Source organism: Ictidomys tridecemlineatus, chromosome 5 (assembly GCF_052094955.1).
Source record: "Ictidomys tridecemlineatus isolate mIctTri1 chromosome 5, mIctTri1.hap1, whole genome shotgun sequence".
Classification (NCBI taxonomy): domain Eukaryota; kingdom Metazoa; phylum Chordata; class Mammalia; order Rodentia; family Sciuridae; genus Ictidomys; species Ictidomys tridecemlineatus.
Window position 1 is genome coordinate 77,968,899 of NC_135481.1, and position 27,011 is coordinate 77,995,909.

The following is a 27,011-nucleotide window of genomic DNA, read 5'->3' on the forward strand; positions in this document are numbered from 1 at the left end:
GATTTAATTTTAATCTTGTTTTTCTTGACCCTGGCTTCTTGATATCTTTGGAGACCACATAGTCTTTGAAGGCTGAACTGACTTTCCAACCTCCTGTCTCCTGGTGTTTTATCTTAATTTTAGAGCCTTGAAATTGGTCTACTTGTCTACTTTTTAACTTTCATTTTTTTTCTGTTGTGTTTGATAACCCCATAAGTTAGAAGTCTTGTTTAGCTGTCTTAGTTAAAACTTCTATTATTCAAACACTTCTGTGCTTATAAAATTTTGTTCTTTGATTTATGAGTATGATCTCAATAGGATGAAAATAAAGTTACTGTATTGATGTAGTTAATAATATTTTTCTATTTTTTTGTACACTTCAGGTTTATTCACACTAAGAATGATATATGAATAATACATAATGAATAATTTTAATCCCTGAGTCATGCTTTCTGTGATGGTACATTCTGAAACAATTTCCTCAGTGCATAAATTCTTTAAAAAGATTCTAAAATCAGTTCTAAAGTTGAATTTGGTGCTGAAATTTTACTCTTACCTATAAGTAATAACATCACATCATGATGATAATAACAGACATTCTCTATATTTTGTAAGAACTTTCCAGAATATTTGACTTTATAGGATTACTGTCATCATACTCCAAAAAGTATAAAATAATTGGGATAGCTGACAGAAAATGTAGAGTATTATTTGTATGGTGCCAAAATGATCATCCAGTTCAGTAAAATAGTAAGGAGTAAATTCAGTTAATACATCAGATAGCTAGTTGTATATTGAGAAGATCAAATGCTTTTAGTTCAGTGATTTTTTGATAGTTGTTATTGTATATACCCAGGATGTGTCTTAGTAAATAAAAGGAAGGTAAAGGAAAACCTGTTCTGTGATGGTGTCATCTCATACGCCACTAAAAAAAAAAATCGTCTTTGCCCTTAGGGTTTCTCTAGGTCTAAAGAAACACTCAGAAGATACACTGATTCTGTCTTCCAGGATTTTATAGGGCTAATAATCTATAGGAATTTATTGTTTAATCAAAAAAGAATTTGCTTCCAGACAGCAGCTTAGAGAGTATTTTCTGAAGATCCTCTACTCTGTACAGGATACCCATCTCTCTACAGAAAGTTACACAGATGAGAGCACCATGTTTAATTTATATGTTGGGTTTTGAGAATCTGGATTTTTTCTCCATGATCCATTATTTATTTGGCCAATTAAAAAGGTTTTTTTAAGATTTTTTTTAGTTGTAGATGGACACAATACCTTTACTTTCTTTCTTTATTTTTTATGTGGTGCTGAGGATCAAACCCAGTGTCTCACACATGCTAGGTGAGCATTCTACCACTGAGCCACAACTCCAGCCCCCAAACATTTTTTACTTTAGACAGTGCAACAAATTTTTTGAAATACTGCCTCAGCTAGTTGTTTGGATCACTTCATAATCTATTAATTTTTACTGATACTTTTGGCTGAGTTGTTTCTCAGTGCAGTAATAACAAACTTGGATGTAAAGATCCTATATTCTACTTTGTTTGAGTACCTTGATGGACCAGATACTTGGCAAATATGTGTTTGACAGTACCAGTGTAATGCAGTCTAACCTGTTAGAGCATATTGTTTTCCTATGGTAAATGATTTAATTTTAAGGACTAAAAATAGCTGCTGGATAGCAGTGACCACAGTAAGGTAGCTAACAATGCACTGACGTAGCAATGTGTTGAATTTATGGTTAATGAATTTCTTAGGCATTGAGATTATCAGATTCTTCCAGGATAGGAAATTTTCTTCCAATCTATTTTGAGAATAACCAAATAAGAAATAGGAAATGATACACAATATATAAAACTTAGCCTTCTGAGTCAAGTAATTATAGTATTCTAGAGCATACTAAAATTATTATATTTTTCAGTTTTACATTATATAGGACTTTACACTTTATTTTGAGGAATGAGAATCATCAAAAAATAGAAATTAAATATATATAGATAAGTATTACCCCTAATAATTGCCATCTTAGAATTTTTGCAGCAGTCACACCACTGCACAAAATATTTTTGTTTTACCCTTAGTGCTAAGTTGAGTCACCGAAGCAAACAACTAATCACTTATATAGCATCTTATACTCATGTTTTGATTTTAACCAAATGGTGTACAGTGTGATCATATTATTGCCAGTGGTGCCTCCAGGTGATATTTTGACATTTACAAAGTTCAAATTAATTCTCAAAAGAAAAGTTTTGTGACCAATGAGGAGAAAGGAAGGAAGGGAAGAGCAAGGGGAAAAGAAGAGAGAGAAAATGTGGGGAGTGGAAGGGGAAGCCAAAGCTCCAAGGGCATATTCAAAAGAGGTATTCCTAAAGTGCCAAAGAAAGACACTAATGCTATGTGTTTGTCTTTAAAAGACCACAACATTGAAGGAGACAAAAATCTTCTTTAGTTTTAAGATTAAGTGTTATGTTAGTTCTGTTTCTTTTTGGTAATGATGTGTGGTATAAATGAATAGTATCATAGATTATGTTATATAATTGATAGGCTTTAAGAAAACAAACTTTATTACAAGACTCCTACTTGTGTTAGAACCAAGGTACTTGTGTTAGAACCAAGAAAATTATTATGTTGTGATATTTTCCTCCCAAGGTTGTCTTACCACAAGAGATAAGAGGAATCACCAACCATTCTGCTTTGCCAAGAATTTGGGAAGAGGTGGGGGCAGCCACTAGAGAATTCAAGGTACCTACCAATTTTGTGTTTCATTCTTAGGGAGATTCTTTATTATTTCTGATGGTTGTGTGATGATATAACAGGCATTTTCATTTTCAGTAAGACCTTTCCTGAAAACCCTTTATTTTTTCAAACACGGAAGCATATACTGTGAGCTGGGGTTTTGTTAAGCAAAAAACTGATACAGAATTCTCATCTCTTGTTAACAGAGAACACCTTCTTCAGAACAGGAAGGAAAAGGAAGTTTTCATTTCAAAATGAGCCAATGCCACTTTTCCTCCCCATTACAAAAACCAAAACCGAAACTATTAAAGACAGATTGGGCAACAGGTTATTTGATCATAGAAATAAAAGAAGAGAGAACAAATAGTTATGTGAATTTAACTATTTGTGTCTTGACAGAATTTGAATGCAAAATCTTAAAGTTATACATGTTGCAGGGGAAATACAAGTCATATAAACTTTTGTTTTCCATGTGAATAATGGAAAAACTTATGCTTTTGATTCTGTATTTCTCAAATAACATTTATTTCGAGGTATAAGTGAGCAGGTCACTTGAGTGGCTGAGGTTGAGGTGATGACTAGGTGGTGGGAAATAGGGCATTAGGACTTGTAGCCAATAAGGTGGCAGAAGAGATGTGTAGAATTTTTCATGCAGGTCTCTCCAAGCAAGAGGATGAAATTGCATAGGCTGGCAGATGTGGCCACAAAAGAAAGGGAAGTATGCTTCAGGTGCAAATCCTAAATGACATTTGATTCCTTCTGAGGCAGAGTTTCTGCCTTCTCACCTGGTGGCTGGCAAGTGACTCAGCATTTTCCAAAGTCCTTACTTGCATTAACCTTACTCTGGATGTGAGGTCCTCTTGGAGCTCAGGGTACCAGGAGAGGTGAGATGCAAATCCTCTCACCACATCCTGACATCCCATTGCATAGGCACTGTGCATTAGGGTTTTTTCATCTACAGGTCATGGCTTGTTCTTCAGGAACCACTAATCATTTAATTCCAGTGATGCCAAAAATATGGGTCAAAAAAAAAATCAAATGATTGCATAGACAACAACAAAGAGAAAACAGAAATGAACATGTAGCTTTGAACCTTTGGGGATATTTGAAGTAAATTAGTGTTTACTTACTGACTTTACTCAGGTCCACAGGGAGCATTTTGACCACTCTGTGGTCAGTACTGATCTCAACTTTATATGTTCTCATATGACATGCACATGTGAAGAACCTCCACCACTTTTGGTGGACCTGCCTACAATTATTTCATGGGCTCATTGCATGTTTCTTCTTTCCTATGCTGCATGATTGGTGGTCTTTTGTACATTGTGCAGATGTTTCTCTTGTGCTATTTCATGATTATTTTTCAAGTGGCCTCTTAGTCAAGGGATGGCAGGTCAGCACATGAAAACATCTGCTGTTACCATTTTTCTAAGCAAACAGCAGATGGCATTGCTGCTGTCCTTTTGATCTGGCGCAAAAATTCCCAAGGCTGAGGTGTTGGTTTACATTGACACTGCCTGGCAAGGAACTGCTTGAGAGTTTGCCTCCCCCAACAGTAGCACTGCTTACAGATGTTTTCTCTGCAACTCTCATTTTTAGTTTGTTTCTTCCTGTGACTCTACTTCTGCAGGGTGTCATGAACTTTGATTTTTCCCTCCTATGTCTATTGCTTGGTCATCTCACTGATATCAACCATAACCCTCAGGTTGTTTCCCATTTATCACCTGCTGGAAGTACCACTGGTGTTGCCATAGAGAAGACAGAACTGTATGTTTGGGTCACCTCAGGATTTGGACAATGATACATATATGTCTTGGATAAAACAAGATTATTTGAAAAATAGCTGAAACACCAAGCTTTGTCTACGTAGTACCTCAGGCAAACATTTTACCAGCTGAATTTGTAAAACTTTAATGCATGTATTTTTTAAAATTTGTTTTTAGTTGTAGATGGACACAATACCTTCATTGTATTTATTTATTTTTATTTGGTGCTGAGGATCAAACCCAGTGCCTCACAAATGCTAGGCAAGTACTCTACCACTGAGCTACAACCACAGCCCCAACATGTACTCTCTTAAATCTGTAAATATTGAACAAGATTATCTTTACAAACAATGCAAATATGCAGAAAACAAACAAACAAAAAGCCAACTTCTTAATTTTCTAGGTGGAGAACAGCCTGTTGGAAGAAAAAAAATCCTCTTAATTTTTTTCTTTTTTATACTGAATTTCCAATGACTTTAACTATAATGTAAACTTTGGTATTCTACCATGCTTCCTCATTCTTTGACATCTTTCTTTTGTAGGTGTTTCTTTTTTGATACTGTCAGTCAAATCTTTATGTGTGTCTTTCTGTCTTCTGCCTGGCCTTGTATATCCTGTCAGGAGTTCCAGAAAGCGTCAATTTCCTCATCTGCATAATAAGAATAATTAAAGTATTTTCCTTATTGAATTGTTGTGAGGATTAAATGGGATAATGTATGCTTAGCAAGTGCTTTAAAAATTACAGTCATCATTCTCATCATCACTTCATCATCATCATTGCCTCATTCATGGGTCAAAGAGTCAGAGGACCCAGCTTGATCAAGTCCTACTTGAAATGTCAGGCACTATTATTATCTCTTCTTTCTCATCCTAAGTCCAAGTTTTATTGCCTTTTATTTATTACTTGGGTTTTTGTATTATATATTCAAACTCCACATTGACAATTAAGCTATTCAAGTTCAAGATGCTATTCTTGAACTTATTTTATTGGATTACTTGAGATATCTATCAATATTCTAGCTATATGCGTGTGTGTGTGTGTGTGTGTTTATTTATTTATTTATTTATAGTTTTTTGGCTCAAAAAACTCCAAGTTCATACTTGTAACTTGACATAGTATAGTGATTATCACAGATAAAGTTTCTAATTTTTGCCTTTGGTTGTTGGCAAGACAAAAATAAAGCCTTCATTAAACCTGCACAGGGACTGATATACATTTAAGTACATCTCAGAGTGACCTGTACCTTTCCATATATTCTCAATTTGCCATTGTCACAGAGTTTCATCCCCTTTAACAACTGCACAACATATGATGATACTAAGTGACAGGTAGATATGCATACTGGATTGCTTCTTGTGTATCACATGGTCAAGCTACTGTAGTTCCATATGAATTAAGTTTTATGCAGCTATTGTTGTCTGTTTGTAGTCTTGCAAAATTGGACTTTCAAATGGCCCAATTTTCTAGGATACATAAGTTTTCATAGCAAAGTATTTGCAGCCTCAAAAACATATAAGCTTTCAGAATATTTGGCAGCTGTCTGAAGTGATTAGAAAAATTAAATAATTTACTGCTATTAAATTTTTTTAAGGCAAGCTCTCAAATCTAGAAAAGTTGTCAAAATGAATTATTTTGAGTTATTTTCTTGGTACATGCCACCTTTTCAGAATTTTATTTAAAAACTAAAAAGGGAGGAGTAGAGAGGATATCTAAGAGAGAGCGTGACTCATTTTTCTAACAAGAAAAGGCAGTTGCTGACTATGTGTGGAAATAATGCCGGAGCATGTCTGTTAACATCTAAGTCATTCTAGAACTTGGGATTACCAGGAGTCAGTAAACCTTAAATACTGGTGATTAGTTTAATTAACACTGGAAAAACAAATCTCCTTCCATCTCTCAAACACATATTTCTGGTGAACCTATCCCAGTATCCTTTTATTTCACTTCCACTCAGTTCTTCTGGAATTTGTCAAATCCTCTTATTAAAATGTTCTTTCTTTTTGTTTATATGTTTCCTTAAACTCTAAAATGAATAGACTTGTCCCAAATATTCTTACCCATTCTTAGACAACTTCTTATTTTAGCACAACATTTGACTGTATCCTTTAAAGTTTTGAGTTGAAAATTGAATTTGCTTTAATTTCTTCTCCTTCTGACCCAATTAAGTTTCCAGTCTTCATCCTTTGAATGAATTATTTTGTATTATTTTCTTTCTCCTTTTTCCTGTGAGGTTGCAGCTCATTTTTCTATTCTTTCCTTAGATTTTTAAAAACTCACTTTACAATCTAATTGTATCATTTAACTATTATAATTTATTACACTTTAAATTGGATTCTTTTAGAGAAAACTTGACCTTTATTAGTTATTCAATATTTACAAATCAATAAATTATTAATTTTCAACTCTAGGAAGTGAACTCTAAAAGGGCCCTTGTCTGTCTCCTGAACCTAAATCTGTCTTCCCTGTCTCCTGCTAAACACCTTTACATCAGAGTCCCTCTAATACAATAAAATCACCACATACCTGTTTCTGTTTATGGAACTAATTAGTCATCCTACCCTGAAACTTTGGCATGTTCTTCACCTTATGCCTCCTTTTTTCCCCACATTTGGCTGGCCACCCGTCCATTGAGCAGCCTATGCTGTTTTTCACATCCATTTGCTCAGTTCTAGGCTTACATCTTTGCAGTCCTCGAGACTTTTCTCCTCCTCCACGTTCCTGACATAATTCATTTCCCACCTTGCCACCCTACCACCATATGTACCACTTCCAGCCTTTTTGCTTCCTGTCATTCTCCATTAGCTTGCATATGGCTGCTGGATTTTTCTTCCTTAAGTGTAGCTCTAATAGTTGTTTTTCTGTTGTGTACATAATAAACTCTTTCCTTTAATTAAGATCTTCCATATTTAAGAACCAAATTTTTCTTCTACCTTTCTCTTCCATGCTGTCCTCTATACCTCCATATACTTTGGGCAGTTTTGAATTTCTCTGATCTCTCTCTGCCTTTATGGTCCTCTCTATTATTTTTCTCATGTTCCTTTTTCTGTCAGTTCTCTAAATCTCCTTCTTGAGTCATGAACTATCAGGGTACTAGTCAAATGCCACTTCTCCATAAAGCTATCCTTGATTATGCTACCTTCCCCTCCCAAAAACCTACTAGTGAATTTTTACTTTCTTTATTCTTTTTCTTTATGTGTTAACTCTTGCCTTCCTTTGTTGTTTGTTGTGTTTACTTTTCTCTTTATGGCAGGAATTTATGATACAGTGTCTTAATTATTTTTGTATTCTCCCTTAGAACAGTATAGTATTTATACATTCTTGGTATTTAATAAATATTATATGTCTTGAAATATGGGATGCACATATATAGATATATACATACAAACTCACACATACAAAATTAAAAAGTAATCTTCAATATCTCTGTTTATATGCATCCTCTTTTTAACACAATAATCACAGCCAGTATTTCTTTACTTTTGCAATAGTCTGAAACTCAAGATCTCCCTTTTCCAACTAGGACCCTGAGAAGGAAAGTAGAAATAATTACCTGGAAGCCTGGTATTGCCACTTCTGTACTAATAGGGAAAAGCTGAAGGTACTTAGTTGATTTCAGTTTGCATGACTATGAGCTTACATATATAACTTAACTTTAAAAATTTAAAAGAATGTTTTAAATAGAGATATATATATTTATTCTGCTAAGAAGTATTTGAAGCCGGGCATGGTGATGCATGCCTGTAATCCCAGCGGCTCAGGAAGTTGAGGCAGGAGGATTGAGTTCAAAGCCAACCTTAGCTACAGTGCGGCACTAAACAACTCAGTGAGACCCTTTCTCTAAGTAAAATACAAAATAGGGATGGGGATGTGGCTCAGTGGTTGAGTATCCCTGAGTTCAATCCCCAGTATACACCCCCCCACCAAAAAAAGTATTTGAGTCTTTATGGGTATGAGCCAAATGAATGCCTTCAATGTATGAATATTTAAATGTACAAAATGAATATATAAATACAGACTTATAAATATAAAGATGCTGAAAATTTTTGAAGGACTTTATTTAAGAGCTCTTCAAAGAGTTAAATACTTATAATGCACCTAACCTATACTAATTTCTTACCTTTATTTTTAGATCAACACAAGAATACTGACATGAAAACATTAGGTTCACCCATATGAAACTGATGACAGTTGAGAAATGAAACAAAAACAACAATTTCAAGTGGTTCAATCCATGTAAGCATGGAATGAGAACTGTCTTGAAACTTAGAACTTACTGCTTAGGATCTGTGTCTATCTGGTTCTTTCTTCAGCCTGAACTGGCTTGTTATTTTCCTTTTCACTTAGCATATGGAGATAAAGTGCTAATTAGTAATGCTATTCTTCAGGTATACTGGTAATTATTGGTTTAATTCTTTCTACTTATGGGTTCATAGTAGTTCATAATTAGTTGAGTTTATTACACTAGTAATTAAAATATAAAATTAATTGCATATTTACTTTACTTTGAAGTTGGTCTAAAGGTGTATACATGCAAGACATGACTATGACTCAATAACTTTCATGTACATATGTAAGTGAATTATGTTCACTGGCTCACCCATTCAATCACTATCCCATCAGTCATTGTTTCTTGAGCACCTATTCTGGGCACACCATTCCTGAACCAGCAGAAGGTTCCAGGCTTCAGGAGAGAAGTATAAAAAGTACCTATTCTATGATCTTTGTCTAACCCATATGCACTATGATAATCATTATTATGATGTGAACACAATTCTTACTATTAGCAAGCTATGTTAAGAATTTCTCTTCATAATAACAATAATTGATATACCATTTCCCCCCTCAAATTTTTATGACTAAGGAAAGTTAATAGAAACCAAAGGAGATGTCTTCATTAAGGAAAAAAATCAAATTGCAACAACTTTTATAAGAATTTATTGATTCTTTGTCTAAGGTAATCAGAGACAGTGCTGAGAGTCATTTTGCCCTTGAGAACATGACTCAGAACTTGTGCCTTTAAAACTTTCCTTTATGCCCTGCTTGGGGTGGAAGAACTAAAGAATAAAACTGAGATTCTAAGGGTTCTTAATAATCAGCTTAGTCAAAACAATAAAACCCACAGTGTGATTTCAGGCCTCCACGTGTCTGGTAGACTGTGGTCTGTAGTCACGCCCTCTTGTTTCATAAAGGTCTTCCATAGCCCACAGGGCTCTAAGATACATAGAACAGCCAAGCAGATCTACCTCCACTCCAGGAAAAGCAGCTCAGCATACGAGCTGTGTCAGCAGAGGGTTTGGAACCTTGGTTGTCAAAGTCAACATGTTTATTTATTTCATTAATTTGTATCTGTTTTATACATTAGTACCATATTTTCTAATTTAATTGGAATTGTTATAAAATAATTCAGAAGAGGAAAAAGATGAATTTTCAGATATATTTTGTTTCTACATTAATTATTTCTGACACCAGTCTTTGATTTTTTAAATGTCTGTGAAACTTCACAATTAAAAAATTAAAACCTGAATGAATTCTAAAGGACTTTAGTCTGATTAGAATTATTAATTCTGCTTTTTTTGAGAAGACTTTACCCCTTGGCTACATTATCTTGGGATCAGGCTATATTTCACTGTATTTTCTTTGATATGAGTACAGTAAAATACTAGACCTTAAAATACAAATCCCTTGCTGGGCTTCTTCTCCCTGGGAAAGAATACACTTTATGGCCAGATGGAATGGCATCATGTCTCACTGTTGGGGTAGCTCAGAAAAGACAACATCACCGAACACTTTCCATTCTCATACCGGGCAGGCTTCTTAGTTTAGTCAGGTGCTGTAACTTGGACCCAACACTGAGCTGCAGCTCAAGAGACAAAACAGTTGGAAAACTTGGAGAAAGGCTCTAAGGGTCAGTGAAATTTACTGTGGGCAGCTGCTGCTTCAAAGCCACTCTCTGTGCAGAAGCCTATTAAGAAGTAGTAGGTTATGTTCCTGCCGTTTCCCCCAGCATGATGGATGATGCTCTGAAAAGAGAAAAGACTTCCTGTTCCACGGAGGTGGCTTTCCTCAAGGCCACCTCACCGCCTTTCTCAGGCTCTCTCCATTCCGTTTCTAACCATTGAATTCACTGCTCCACTACATGTAATAATAACCTGGGCTTGTCAGGATGACTGACTGTGACTCACCAGTGACTGCTTGTCCATCAACAGGACCTCCCACTCTCAGAACAGAGTCTTAGCTCTGCTGTCAGTCCAGGGGGAAAGGGCTATGAGGGCATTCAAGAGGGGCTGGATTCAATCTCCAGCACTGTAATAATAATGATAATAATAATAACAAAAAAGAGAGAGAGAAAGTACTGTAAGGGAAAAAATACGGTTGCATATGGAGTTGCATAATAATAATAAGTGACATTAGAGTTTGCTAGACTTCCTTTTGCTTTCAGAAACATTTTCACTTTACCTCAAATTAAGAAATTATTTTTCTCTGGCATGCTTTTGGGTCATGGTATTTGCCAAGAGTGGTGGTGTATATGCCATTCACTCAGTTATACATATTCTTCCCTTGCTTTACTTCTTAACTGTGACTCATCTTTCCATCCTTGGTTTAGAGAGAAGCCTGAGCCTTGTTTAAGTGACAGCTCTCAACTCAAGGTGCTTGTAGTGAATGTCTTTTCCATTTTGCAACTGTTTGGGTCACCATTTGAGGAAAGTTTGTCCTGCCACATGTTATTGGAAATTGTATCTCTCTCTCTCTCTCTCTCTCTCTCTCTCTCTCTCTCTCTCTCTCTCTCATGCCCAATGCTGTCCTCCTTACCCACGAGGGCAGGCTCCCAAAGGGCAGACATGATGACTGTCATTCCTCACTTATTCTTCCAGTACCCATCACTCAGTGCATATTTATCATTGCTGGATACCACTGATATTTAATTTGTACATCATTTTACATCCTTTTCATAGGCATAGAGACACAGCAATAACAGTATACAGTACTTTTACAAACAAAGCTGAGTGTTTAGTAAAAAGCATCATCTGCTAGTAGCCCTTCTGTATATGCAAAGAGGTTATGCATAATTTGTAGGTACAAACCTCAGAGTTTTCAGATCTAATAATTATATATATATATATATATATTTTTTTTCAAAAAGTTCTTTCTTACTGACCCTATCCAACAATGGTTAAGAAGTGCTAGTATGTGTTTAGGACAGTCCATGGTGCTATGTAGAGATAGATAAGATTCCTGCCCTCCTGAGGCTTATCATGTACATAGGAACATTGTATAAAAACCAAAGAAGAAAGTTTTCATTTATGAGAATGTGGGAGAACCACAAACACAAAGGAGAGAAAAATCTATTTTTCTGACCTATAGTTCATGGCTGTGAATTATGAAGAATGAAAATGCAACTGATTTCCAGTTAATTGGTGACTTATATAGATCAATAACCCATGAAGCTTGTGGTTTCATTCTAAAATTAATCTACCACTCAAAAGGAAAAATCAAGTCTTCCTTGATAAGATTTGAGGTACTGGCAGGTACATTTTGATGAGCATTATATTTATTTATTTATTTATTTATTATTTTATTTTATTTTTTTTCTCTCCTTGTTTATTTTCCCATTCCCCTCACAACCTCTTATATGTAATTTTTTATAACAATGAGGGTCTCCCTCCATTTCCATGCAATTTCCCTTTTCTCTCCCTTTCCCTCCTTCCTCATGTCTCTGTTTAATGGTAATCTTTTTCTCCTGCTCTTCCTCCCTGCTCTGTTCTTAGTTGCTCTCATTATATCAAAGAAGACATTTGGCATTTGTTTTTTAGGAATTGGCTAGCTTCACTTAGCATAATCTGCTCTAGTGCCATCCATTTCCCTGCAAATTCCACGATTTTGTCATTTTTAGTGCTGCGTAATACTCCATGGTGTATAAATGCCACATTTTTTTATCCATTCATCTATTGAAGGGCATCTGGGTTGGTTCCACAGTCTAGCTATTGTGAATTGTGCTGCTATGAACATCAATGTGGCAGTATCCCTGTAGTACGCTCTTTTAAGGTCTTCAGGGAATAGTCCGAGAAGGGCAATAGCTGGGTCAAATGGTGGTTCCATTCCCAGCTTTCCCAGGAATCTCCATACTGCTTTCCAAATTGACCGAGCCAATTTGCAGTCCCACCAGCAATGTACAAGTGTACCCTTTTCTCCACATCCTCGCCAATACTTGTTGTTGTTTGACTTCATAGTGGCTCCCAATCTTACTGGAGTGAGATGGTATCTTAGGGTGGTTTTGATTTGCATTTCTCTGACTGCTAGAGATGGTGAGCTTTTTTTCATGTACTTGTTGATTGATTGTATATCCTCCTCTGAGAAGTGTCTGTTCAGGTCCTTGGCCCATTTGTTGATTGGGTTATTTGTTATCTTATTGTCTAATTTTTTGAGTTTTTTGTATACCCTGGATATTAGGGCTCTATCTGAAGTGTGAGGAGTAAAAATTTGTTCCCATGATGTAGGCTCCCTATTTACCTCTCTTATTGTTTCTCTTGCTGAGAAAAAACTTTTTAGTTTAAGTAAGTCCCATTTGTTGATTCTTGTTATTAACTCTTGTGCTATGGGTGTCCTATTAAGGAATTTGGAACCTGACCCCACAATATGTAGATCGGAGCCAACTTTTTCTTCTATCAGATGCAGAGTCTCTGATTTGATATCAAGCTCCTTGATTCATTTTGAGTTAACTTTTGTGCATGGCGAGTGAAGGGGATTCAGTTTCATTTTGTTGCATATGGATTTCCAGTTTTCCCAACACCATTTGTTGAAGATGCTATCCTTTCTCCATTGCATGCTTTTAGCCCCTTTATCAAATATAAGATAGTTGTAACTTTGTGGATTAGTCTCTGTGTCCTCTATTCTGTACCATTGGTCCATCCGCCTGTTTGGTACCAGTACCATGCTGTTTTTGTTACTATTGCTCTGTAATATAGTTTGAAATCTGGTATCGCTAAACCACCTGATTCACACTTCCTGCTTAGAATTGCTTTTGCTATTCTGGGTCTTTTATTTTTCCATATGAATTTCATGATTTCTTTATCTATTTCTACAAGAAATACTGTTGGGATTTTGATTGGCATTGCATTAAACCTATAGAGAACTTTTGGTAATATCGCTATTTTGATGATGTTAGTTCTGCCTATCCATGAACAGGGTATATTTTTCCATCTTCTAAGATCTTCTTCTACTTCTCTCTTTAGGGTTCTGTAGTTTTCATTGTATAAATCTTTCACCTCTTTTGTTAGGTTGATTCCCAAGTATTTTATTTTTTTTGAGGATATTGTGAATGTAGTGTTTTTCCTCATTTCCGTTTCAGAAGTTTTGTCGCTGATATACAGAAATGCCTTTGATTTATGAGTGTTGATTTTATATCCTGCCACTTTGCTGAATTCATTTATTAGTTCTAGTAGTTTCTTTGTAGACCCTTTTGGGTCTTCTAGGTATAGAATCATGTCATCCGCAAATAGTGATAATTTAAGTTCTTCTTTTCCTATTTTTATGCCTTTAATTTCTTTTGTCTGTCTAATTGCTCTGGCCAGTGTTTCGAGAACTATATTGAATAGAAGTGGTGAGAGAGGGCATCCCTGTCTTGTTCCAGATTTTAGAGGAAATGCCTTCAATTTTTCTCCATTCAGAATGATGCTAGCCTGAGGCTTAGCATAGATAGCTTTTACAATGTCAAGGTAAGTTCCTGTTATCCCTAGTTTTTCTAATGTTTTGAACATAAAGGGATGCTGTACTTTGTCAAATGCTTTTTCTGCGTCTATCGAGATGATCATATGGTTCTTATCTTTAAGTCTATTGATGTGGTGAATAACATTTATTGATTTCCGTATATTGAACCATCCTTGCATCCCAGGGATGAATCCTACTTGATCATGGCGCACAATTTTTTTGATGTGTTTTTGTATTCAACTCGCCAGAATTTTATTGAGGATTTTTGCATCTAGGTTCATTAGAGATATTGGTCTGTAGTTTTCTTTCTTTGAGGTGTCTTTGTCTGGTTTAGGAATCAGGGTGATGTTGGCCTCATAGAATGAATTTGGAAGAGCATTATATTTAGATTGAACTAAGGAGTTATTTAGGAAAATAAGGATTCATGTGGAAGTTTCCTCCTACTGTCTAGTTTAGAGGATTTTCATTCCCTGTGGAATTCCTTCAGGGGCTGCTGAAGGAGGTGTCAAGAAAGGAGGAAGTCAAGGGATAAAGTTCTGGTCCCTCCAACTCACAACCAGAAAGGCTCCTTGTAGAAACATTTGTTTTAGAATTTCATTAGAAGAAATTATTCTGCTGCCATGGTTTGCTAAGTTTTCTTTAAATTACCAAGTTCAAGAAAATCTTTCTCAGGACAGATGGCAGTTACTTTGAATGTTGGGGAGCAGAACTTGAGTAAGCTGGGAGGTGTAAAAGTAATTCATAGATCAAGATAGAAGCCAAGACTTTTCCCTATGAGAAAAGCAAGGACATTTTTCAGGAAATGATAAGATGTTGACACTGATCCTTTGATCAGTTGGGACATTTGGTCAGAATGTTCTGAATCTACTGCAGGACATGCAATGGTTCTTCTTTGAGGTATCTGAGTTGAGTAAATAAGTGAACTCCATTGATCAACTCTTGTATTTACTCTAATTGACCTCCATGGAGCTTGGAGTTCCTTCCTCTATGCATCAAATAGTGGGAGGTGGTTGCAATGTACATGAACTATAAATCACTATGTTGGTGGGAAACTCCCTCTAAGACACACATTTTCTTTTTTTTTTTTTTTTTGACACTTTCTTGAAATATTTACTTGGGGGTAGCAAATGAATAGAAGAGCAGAGAAGCTACCTTGAAAATGGAGAGTAAGCATTTGGTCATGACTGTGGCTGTGATACTCATGCAGGTGTATGCTTATGAATCCCCATTGTCTACCAGCCTCCACATCTTTATGTTTTAGGTGATTCTTATCTCAGACTCAAAGCATATTCACAAATTGTCATCAGATGGGTAGGGCTCTCTTATAGATTGTAATTTATTTTTAAATTTCTTAGTCATAATTTAATGAGAATCTATTGGGATGAGAGAGAAGATAATAAACCCAGAAAGAAAATATTTCTATTCAAGTGTATTCCAGGAAATATTGGACTTGTTCCAGAGTATTCTACTTTTATTTCTACTAGGAACAAATAGGAATGCTAAAGCTCTTATGTGGAAAATATGTCTATATATAGTTTATGTATTTATATGCTGAAAACAAAATGAGACTATTCAAGGAATGTTTGGAATTATAGAATTCTCTGTAAATATCAGTATCTCATGAAATCTTAGTCTTTTGTTAAAAGTTGAGAAATTTAAGTGACTATAGAAAATTCTTAAAAATAATAACAATAACAGTAATTTTATTCTTAAGCTATCAAAAAATTCATGACCACAATTCTCTAATCTCATTGAGAGGAAACATTAAAAAAAAAGCAAAACCCATGGCCAGAGACTAAATTTAATGGAGTGGGAAAGATGGACAATAACTGTGGAATTGCAAATTAATTATGTTTACATGAAAAATCATGGTAATTATGATATGAAATGTGATGCCCTTTGATTCCTTTGATTACAGCAAAACTCTGTTCTATAGATCAGGATCAAAGGGAGAATTTTTAATTTTCCTTCAATTTGGTCAATTCTGGAGATTTCAAGAGGGAAGCAAAGCTAACAGATATTTATGAAAAGAATCAAATTAGCATATGCACTAAGCAATAGGTCTGTGTCTTTTGAATAACTAAAAACATTTAAAACTGACCATAAAGTAGATAATTGGAAGACAAAATCAGAACTCAAGTAAAACCATTTCTTCAGTACTTTTGAAAAGTCTATTTATAAAATACACATGGATAGAAAAAAATTAGACTAATAAATCAGAACTAAATGATGCAACAGATATAAAAATTATTATTTTCCCCAATCAAAAGTAAGCTTATAATAAATTCTGATTTAATAAAGCTAAATATGTATTTTCACATTGGACAGCTTATCATCTTAAAATGTACAACTAAATTATAGTTCTGAGTTATCACAGTGACCAAAATTATGTTATTCTACTGCAGGAACTGATTCTACTTATCTTTATAGTCACTTTTGCTTAATTCCTGAATGTATTGTTAGAGTGTTGACAGACTACCAGTAATGTTACTTTGTCCTTTTACTGCACCTTTCACAAGAGGATCTTTAAGAGCTTTACTCACATTAGTGTGTTATTCCCAGGATTATTCTTCCTGTTTTATAACTGAGGAAACTACTTCCCACGGATATAAGTAACTTGTTCAAAGACTGCAAACCAGCTCTCTAATGTTGCTACAAAGGCTCTCCTGATTCCAGGGCTTGACCATTCCACCCTTGAGATTAGCACTTGAAGGAGGCACTCTGTGATGGCTCTCACCCAGAGAATGGTTCTGTGCACCACATTAAATTAAGATTTTGTGAACATACACGAGACATACGTTTCAATGTCCATAAAGAAAGTGTTTACGGAACAAAAAAAAAAAAAAACGACATAAATATAGAGAAAAATGAGTAACCCCCTGCATAGAAAGGTTGCCAGACATTTCATCTGCATTGTCTTACACTTAATATTATAAACAAGCTGTTGATTCACAAATGAGGTTGCATAGACTTAGAAATATTTTATTGGTATTTGATTTCAGTCCATGACAAGTAGTGTTTATTAGAAAGTAATAAATATGTATTCATTAAAATAATTATTTACTCATTTTGGTTTTTCATGGATTCAGACTAGGAATATGTATGCATAAGAGTCTTGGGAAAGGAAGGCATTAAATAACTTTTATAAATATGGCATAAATGTAGTTTTGAAAAGAGGTTTCAAAGGACACATGGAGAAGAACCTTGTGGAACAGTGAAAACAGCAAAGTCATAGACAGAAGATGCCATTCTTCCCCTACCATTTGCAGCCTCTACTTCAGTTAGCAACTTTCTTCATAATTGAAAATACAGTGTTCTACTAATGAATACTTTGGATAGTATAGGGCAGTGAGGGGTCACCTATATGCCCCTGACGTTCTTCAAGCAGGCTTATAAAGTGGAGCAGGACTGGCCTGACTCTGAATAAGGGTAGATGCATTTTGTTGCATAAACCTTTAGTACTTCATTTTGTAGGCAAGGTTAATTTCCTGCAGCAAAGCATCACAATGTGCCTTCTACCCAGAGAGTTTACAATACCAGGCAGAATGGCCTTATGCTCATATATGTTGACCTGTCTGTTTTGGTCCCAACCCCATCCATGGTCTGTATTCCTTTGTGATGAACGCAGACAGAGCCATTATAATCCCTACATGAATGATCTATTATTTTTAAAGAAAAATTTTCCCATTACTCTGTCAGCCATAAATACTTATTTTGCTAGCATGCTGTTTAGAATCACCATAATCTGGGGAGGGATATTTTATACCCTCAGTTCACATGTTCTAAGCAGTGGTTTTGCATGACTTTGGGGAATAAAACAGCAGAAGGGGGGATATTTTAAAAATAGAATACGCTTAATGGCTTTTTCATTTATTATTTCTTTAACCTCTTTAGTATACTATGCGGAGATATGTATTAAGCTTTTGAGGAAAGGGGTGCTATTTTGTAACCAAAAGAAAGTGGAAAATATTTCTGGAACATTTTGACTTTCTTTCAACCTCTTTAGTGACTCAAAAAATATGGAATAATAAAATAAAAGTTCAAAAACTGCCAACTCAGGTCTCACAATAACTTTCCTGACAAAAACTAAAATTAATACTGTTCATATTAACAGTTATACTCTACTATCAAAAGGAAAGTTCTGAGTCAGAACATCATATCTCCTACTTCTACTTCTGATTCTAGAATCAAGTAAAACATTAAAATTATAAATTAAGTGATTTCATTGAGTTAGGTATGTCTAACCCTTAAAAAAGACCACTATCCTATGAGGTAAGAAAAGTTGGTTAGTTGTATAGCATTTTATTATCTCTAATCAAATTGGAGAATAATTTACTTCCTTTTCCAGACATTTCTGCAACAGATTAAATGTGATATTGTTTGCTTTGAAAGCATTATTCTAATGAATAGCATGAAGCCTAGTAGATGGAAACAGGGATATTAACAAGAATAATGTTAGGAAAATGGTTAGGAAATTGATAGATTAGAGAAAGGATGAGTGGTAGGAGATAGTAAAGGCAGTGAGCCACTTTGGAAGCTGTCACAATTGTCCAGAGAAACAATGAGGGGAGCTCAGAGTGGGGTTGTGGAGATGGAATTGTAATATTTCCAGGAGCCAACATGGCTCATAGCCTGGCCCGGTATTATAAATCCTGGAGGAGGCTCTCACCAGTGCTCTAGCTCCTGCTATATTTAAAGAGTTTAGATAGAGTTAGGGTTTAGGGAATACTTCTTATCTCCCTGGTACTGGGGAGGGGATGGTGTGTCTCTTTATATTTGATGTAGTATTCATGTGCAAGGAACATTTGTAAGACACTGATTAATAACTCTGGGAATGTCCTGCATTTCCTTTGCTTCTCCCCAAAATACATCAGAGCTTTGGGTGTCAGCTGGAGAGCCCGACTTCGAGTTACTCCTCACCAGCAATAGAACATGGATGGTGGGAAAGGGTATGTCCCCAGAGCTAGTGGGATAAGATTGAGGCTAAGGACAGTCAGGGAGACAATACCAGGCCTGGAACCAAAGGGACCAGTCACTCTTGGGACCATCCTTTTTTTTACAAGATCTTCTAAGTCCTGTATAATAGTGACCATTTTCTTAGCAAGTCTCAGAGCAATGTTTCTTAAAGTGTGTAGTCCATAGATGTCCTTTATGAAAAACACCTGGGGACATTTGCTAAAGGTACCGGTGCCTAGTTCTCTTACCATGTCAACAGCATTATTGATGTCAGAATTCCATATGAGGATTAGGTTGTTGTGCTCTATATTGTGTGGACTTCCCCTTTTCTGGTTATTGGCAAAAAGCAAGAGTTACATCTAATGAGCATGGCTCCATGCTTGGGGTGGCTGGAGAGCGGACTCACCATGTCTGTTTAGATAGGTGTTCCCACGGTCTTTCTTGCTTGTTTTGGCTATGACTGTGTTTGGTGCTGCTGAGCAGAGCTGTGCATATAACTGCAGTTCACAGCTGTACATTTCTCACTCGAGTGGCATTTTCTGTAAAGGTGCAGGCCAGAGAAGAAATTAGGGAATGATCATAGGACCACACATGGGAAAAGTGATTCTGAGTATTAGGAAAGGAAAAGACTGAGGTGGCAGCCTGGGGCAAGGAGAATAACAACAAAAGAGATAGTAAGAGGATGGCATCAAAACAGACTACAGGATAAAATAGAACATTTTTATGATAAGAGCACTTGAGAAATCTAAAGAATTATTAAATGCAAATCTTATTGTGATTTGAAAAACACTACAATTTTTTTTTAATATGGAATGCTTCATGAATTTGCGTGTCATCCTTGCGCAGGGGCCATGCTAATTAATCTTCTCTGAATCGTTCGAATGTTAGTATATGTGCTGCCGAAGCAAGCACAAAACACTGGAATTTAGTATTTTCTTCACTTACCTATTCTTTCTACCTCATCTTTCTCTCTACCCATACCACTGGCTTCATATGGAAAACTAGTTCTCAGTTGAAAACAAAATTTTCTCAATACTATCTTGTTTTCCATTATTATCCTAGAAATTCTGATTAAACTTTCAGTCACAAATATGCATTTATGTGAGGTTAAGTGGTAAAACTAATGACATGAAAATTATATAATTGGATAGAAATAGGATTCCTGAGACTAAAAACAGGGATGACACAAATTTTCCAGTGAAAATAAACAGCCACATTTTGGATTAAAGGTCTACATTTTTTTTTAACAAATTACAATTTTCTAATAATTTTTTTAAAGTAGGTACATTACATGGACCTTTCTACCATAGGCTTTTATGGATTTTAAACCTATCTCAATTAATTCATTGTTCAGAATGTTCCCACAAAGAAGCAGAGAGTATATTGTCTTAATTGGATAGGTGGGAGATCTAACAATTACAAAACTAAGGTGATCTTCTGTACAGGATGTGATCAGCAAGTGCCTGCAGGAAGTTTCCAGCCTATATCTTCTGGATCCAAGTTCAATGACTTTTACTCTAATGTTCTGCTTTTTATTTTACCTTAATATTTCAGAAGAAGATAGACATTCAAACTACTTCTTGGTCACTGATTACTAAACGATTAGGAACATCCATCATGTGTTAGTCTGTTTGCTTGGAACTGACAGAGAGGAATTGCAGTCTAAATTATGGGATCTAGATTCAGAAAATTCAAAGATCTGAAGGTCAAGTTAGCAAAAACTGTTAGCCTTTCTTTCATCTTTTTCTATAGGTGTCTCAGACCACTTGGTTATTTCAGACAATGTCCTTCCTTCCCCATTTCTTTGACTTTTCTAAGAGTCTTCAGGCTCTAGAAAAATTAGCAGACTGAGCATGCTCAGGTTCAAAGACCTTATTTCTTGAGCTGTGAAAGCAGGTGAAGCATTGCCCCTCCAACTGTAGTCAGTGGGGGAATACAAGAGATTGGACTATTTAAAGATGTTTCTCAGGGTTTACTTTTAGTACAATAGAAAGGAGACTGTTCTGATTTAAATGAGTAGGATCAGACACAAAGGGCTGAGGATCTATAACAGTCAGTTCCACCTGCCTTGACTCCATCAGGGAAACTTAAGAAGGGAAGAGTGATAGGGGAGGGCAGAGGAGGAGTAAGTGAATCAGTTGTTCTCAGTCTATGTGTTGGGAAAGAATGGGGCACATCTGGAGAAATCTAGGGCAGCAACACCTACTGAAAGCAAAAATGGCCTTGGATTCATGCTGCATATTCTGGACTTGCTCATAAGACATTTTTAACTGAGAGTCAAAGCAACCACAAAAAGCACATAACAGTGTTTTCTTCATTCCGTGCTTTTTTTATGGTAGAAACATTTATTTATTGGACAGCTAAAAGGTGAGTATAAGAATTTGTGGAATCAATATCCACAATCTAGCAAGACAGTTTAAACAAACAGACCTTTAAAAGTATGTTAATATACCAGCTGTTTGCTGAACACATTTTTGGAACATGGTCTTGTTTCTAGAGGTTCCCTTTGGGTGGGTTTGATTCTGTCCACTCTGTTCTGATTCATTTATTTGGCTGCCTCATGTTAGTTTTTGACAAGCAAGGTCATCTTACTCAGGTATCCTCCTCCCTTCTGGCTCTTTTTCATATGCATATTTGTGTATATCTGCACACACATATGTGAACCACTATTACATGGGATGAGGTTGCCCATCTCCCATGTCTGGGTAAGTCCTCAACACCCTGGTGAGAAGGCTAGTTCCCACAAGGAACAGTTGACAAATTTTAATATTTCTGTGACATCAGAAACCTTTCCCCCTGAACTAATGCTTGTGTGTTAACTACAGTGACCATAATGAAACACATATCTACAGTAAGAAGATTCCTTAAAGGAAAACTTTGTTTTCACCTTATTTTTTATGTGAAATAATAAAACGCTGATTACATGGGACAAAACATGAACTGAATGTTGTTGGAGCTGTAGTTGTCTGTGTTTCTCAGTGAGTGTTGTCACCTTTGAAGGACCCAGAGAATTGTGCGTGGTTACCTCTTGGTGATGTATGACACACATCATAAGTGATGTGATATAATAGAGAAAATTGTAGGCCTTTTGGTGGTTTGGTTGTCTGGGAAAACGCACTTGGAAATGTTCAAGGTGAAATAACCTCAGTAATTCTATGTGTTTTATATATATAGGCCTAATGGCTAAGTTAAACAACAACAACAACAACAAAGCCTTTAGAAATAATCATTAATATGAAGAGAGAACCTACAGTGTGAGAGAATATCTTTACTACATACACATTAGATAGAGCACTAATTTCCAAGATACATTAAGAACTCAAAAAACTTAACACTAAATAAATAAATAACCTAATCAATAAATAGGCTAAAGAACTGAATAGACACTTCTCAGGAGAAGATATACAGTTGGTCAACAAATATGTGAAAAAATGTTCAACTTCCCTAGTAATTAGAGAAATGCAAATCAAAGCTACTCTAAGATTTCATCTCACTCCAGTCAAAATGACAGTTATCAAGAATACAAATAATATTAGGTGTTGGTCAGGATGTGGGGGGAAAAGGTTCATTCATACATTGCTGGTGGCACTGAAAATTGGTGCAACCACTCCGGAGAGCAGTATGGAGATTATTTAGAAAACTTGGAATGGAACCACTGTTTGACCCAGATATCCCACTATCCTGAAGGACTTAAAATCAGCATACTATAGTAACAGCCACATCAATATTCATAGCAGTTCATTCACAACAGCTAAAGTGTGGAAGCAACCTAGATGCTCTTCAATAAATAAATGGATAAAGAAACTGTGGTATATATACACAATGAAATATTACTTGGCATTAAAAGAGAATAAAATTATGGCATTTGCAGGTAAATGGGTGGAGTTGGAAAATATTATGCTAAGTGAAGTAAGCCAATCCTCAAAAACCATAGGCTGAATGTTCTCTCTGATAAATGGAGACTGATCCATAATGGGGGATGGATGGGAAGAATGGAGGAACTTTGACTGGGCAAAGTGGAGGGTGGGAGGGGATGGGGGATGGGGATAAAAAGATGGTGGAATGAGATAGACACCATTACCCTAGGTACATGCATGACTGCACATATGGTGCGACTCTACATCATGTACTATCAGAGATGAAAAACTGTGCTCCATTTGTGTACGGTGAATCAAAGAGCATTCTGTCATCACATATAAATGATTAGAACAAATTTTTTAAAAAGACTTTAAAAATAATATCTGAATATATTCTTCCTTTATTCCCTGCTAGCATATAACCCAAAAATGTCCTGTGTTATATAAGTTCAAATTAACCAAAAGTATATTTGACCACTGCCAATGGAAATATTAGACTTTTGCATAGAGTTCCCTGAAGAGACAGGTGTGTGTGTGTGTGTGTGTGTGTGTGTGTGTGTGTGTGTGTTTGTGTGTGTGTATGTGTGTGTGTGTTTCAAACAATGAAACATAAGCAAAATTCTGTATATAAAAATATCATAGTAAGACAAATCTGTAAAATAAAACCATCTTCATGATCTGGCCAGAGTCTATACTGATGCCAGTTGTTAAGTGGACATAATGAATTTCTTTGGAAAATAAATCATTTAGCAGGCACTTTGTTTCTCATCAGAGATATTGTTTCCATGCCTCATTTATACCAGCAGTTGCATTTGAAATTCTAATCAGAGTTAAATGTCATTCAGGCAATGTGATTTATGTCCCATATTTTGGAGTTCTATGTCCTTTTGGTTGTGGTTGATGAAAGATGCTTTCTGACTTGATGTTTATCTGGGGCAGCAACCCTAAGGTCATTGTACTGGGGAGCAGGAAGGATCCATAAACATCACCTATAGTAGCCCACCCCACTTTCATCTCACCTATACTATCAGTGAGGAAATTAAAACCCAAAGAGGTGGACTCTCTTATCTAAGGTCACAAAATACATTAATGAGTAACACAGGACCAGAATTCAGGGTTCTTGCTGTGGTCAGCCTGTTTCAACACTAATATCAGCTTCAATACCTTCTCTACGCATCCTAGTGAAAACTGAAGAAGGAAGAAGGAACTTTTTGCTCCCAAGTCTCCCTGGGTCTGTTATGTCCTCTGAATCTTTGCTAGCATGAGCATGGTCTCGGAATGAGGATGAAACAAGAAGTGAGAATAGAAAGGAACTGAAGGAGATAATGACTATGGATGAATATACTGTGCCTCTAAAATAATAAGATGGATTTTCTTTTATGACTCACAAAGTTTCTCTGATAGCCATTTCAAAGATAAGGGCCAAAAATTCTCTGAGCAACAGACAAAAATCTCTATTCAGGCTTTCTGTGTGGTGCTATTGAAAATCAATATAAATTTGAATAAAAATTCTGAGTTTTTTTCTAATTGTATGCATAGAGATGAATAAACTTGGGTACCTAAGAATTTTATATTTTTTAAAAATTAGTTATGCATTCTGTTTATATCTCCATGGCCAACCCACATGACATAATGTATACGTGATGCTATTTCTTTTGGTCAGTCTACAAAAGTGAGTACTAAATGATAAAAATACTTAGCACAAACATTTCATAAAACTATATTTTAGTTTGCTTTTGTATTTTTTCTTCAACTTGGATGGATATCCTTAATTGAGTAAATTCCACTGAGACATTTAGAGAAACTTGTAAGTATTGATTTTTAAATTTTTCAAAATGATTTGAGATTTCATGTGTCTAAAAATGAACATAATTCCCTCCAGCTACATAAGTAGATATATAATAACTATTTTATTTGTTAAGATAATAAGTAAATGAATGAATGAGTGAATGCTAGGGATCTGGGAGTGGCTGATTAAATTAACAGAGATTGAGCTAGTTTTTAGAAAAAACATTCAGCAACATTAGCCTGATGTTATTTGGTAGACACAGTAAGGTATAGTATGCGTTACCAACCTCATTAAGTTCCAAATAAAACTCTATACTTTACACCATTTCTACAAGAGGTTTTATTAGATTTCCTTAACTGGTGTCATATTTTTTTGGCCAGGGCATTTTTAACCAGCTCCACATAAATAAAGTTCTATTTTGTCACCATGTCATAGTAAAATAAACTGCTTGTACTATGCATCTCTGCCAAAGTCAGAGCAGACGGGGAAAGGATATAAATGTGTCAGTATTCAGGGAGAGAAAACACATAAATGCACATGGCGACTCTCTTAACTCTGAGGCTCAGCGTGATGCTAATTCATTTGGGTGACATTTAGAAAGGTACTCCCAACATAAATAACATGTGTATAGTGGGGGGTATCTCTGACAGACACAATGTTGAAAAAAATGGCCTGAAAGAATGCACATCGGATTTTACAGGTGCTCAGAACATTAATGCACAGTGATGGATGACCTTTGTGCTGAAGGTTGACATAATGTTGAATGGAATGTTTTGTTTATATCTGGTACCAAGTTTATTGACCAGCACCAAAGGGTAGGACCAAGCTGGGATTTGAACAGTCTCTACTTTTTTCTCTTTGTGGAAACTATTTTCTCTCTCCTACCCCCTTACAGACAACAGTTCTTAAGTTGTTTCACAGATATCATTCCACAAGATGGATTACTCTTTTAAAGGGAAAAAAAATGTTAGGTCTAAGCATTCATTACCAGAGGTGCAAGTTTTGATGGGTAAATATGAAAAATTAAGCAGGGAAGATTTTTTTTGCCACATTCATCATACATCTTTAATCTTGGTTTGTCATCTCTAATGTGCCTAACAGTTAAAAATCCTCATGATTAATGGCAAGTTGCTACTTAGAGTGCTTGTAGATAAAAGTCACAAAATCCAGATATTAAGAGAGCAACAAGTCAACTAGACCATCTAAATGATGGTATAAAATTGTCCACATAGTGTCCTTTACAGTATGATTAGAAGTGGAGTTGTAAGGAAGAATGGAAAAAAACTTTCAGTACCAACCCAAATGATAATTTTCTTTCATGGTACTGGAAATGCTGACAATGTCTGGTTTTGAGGACAATACAAAGATGTATCAGATTAAGAACATTCAGAATGTTTAAAAAATAATAGGCTATGGGGGTTGGGGTTGTGGCTCAGAGGTAGAGCAATGGCCTAGCACATGGGAGGCACTGGGTTTGATCCTCAGAACCACATAAAAATAAAAAATAAAGGTACTGTGTTCACCTACAACTAAAAAATAAATCTTTTTTAAAAAAATAATAATAGGATAGATAAAGCAGATGCGAAAATGCCCAAAATACAAAATAGAAAATGATTCGTGTCCTTAGAAAATCACATGTTGAGAGAGGAGGTACAGATGCAGATGTGATCAATACTTCTAACAGGAGTACTCTGGTCTAACCTCCTGAAAGTGGCAATCTTTGAACTGGACCTTAAAAGATGCCTAGAATCTGTACCTCCTAGGAAGAGGAGAAAGTTAAGGAAAGCCATTGCAGGCACAAGGAAAATAAAGAAAGGCACAGGAGAGGGCTGGGGTTGTAGCTTATCGGTAGAGCCCTTCCCTAGTACATGTAATATACTGGGTTTGAGCCTCAACACTACATAAAAATAAACAAAATTAAAAGTAAAAAAGAAAGGCACAGAGGAAGAGGATGAAGGGACAGGAAATAAAAAATTAATGGAAAGGCTCCATCCCTCCATCCAGCTGATTAACAGATGCATTGCCTCACATACTAAGCATTTGTGCATACACAAGCACATGTGTGTGATGGGAACACTTAAAATCTATTCTCTTAGCAATTTTCACAGTAGTAGAAGTTGTTAATTACTATAGTCATTATGCTATACAATAACTCTTAAACTTATTCAAAACATTACATTTTACATGATATAAGTACACAGTTTGTCAATTTAAAATAA

General features: G+C 35.7%; 1 protein-coding gene and 1 non-coding gene across 13 annotated transcripts in view; one reads left to right on the forward strand and one right to left on the reverse strand.

The window, feature by feature from the left end:
• Positions 1–27,011, forward strand: part of Slc25a21 (solute carrier family 25 member 21) — a 497,747-nt gene that overhangs the window by 192,610 nt on the left and 278,126 nt on the right. For 4 of the 12 annotated variants that reach the window (XM_078050204.1, XM_078050210.1, XM_078050203.1 and 1 more), the window contains one exon: positions 2,632–2,724. The exons of the other annotated variants lie outside the window; for them this stretch is intronic. The gene's annotated coding sequence lies outside the window, so the exon portion shown is untranslated. The remainder of the gene's footprint in view (positions 1–2,631; positions 2,725–27,011) is intronic. 12 annotated transcript variants of the gene reach the window in all.
• On the reverse strand, positions 19,948–20,058 carry LOC120886936 (U6 spliceosomal RNA). The gene has a single exon (XR_005730120.1). It is a non-coding gene; the product is annotated as a U6 spliceosomal RNA (small nuclear RNA).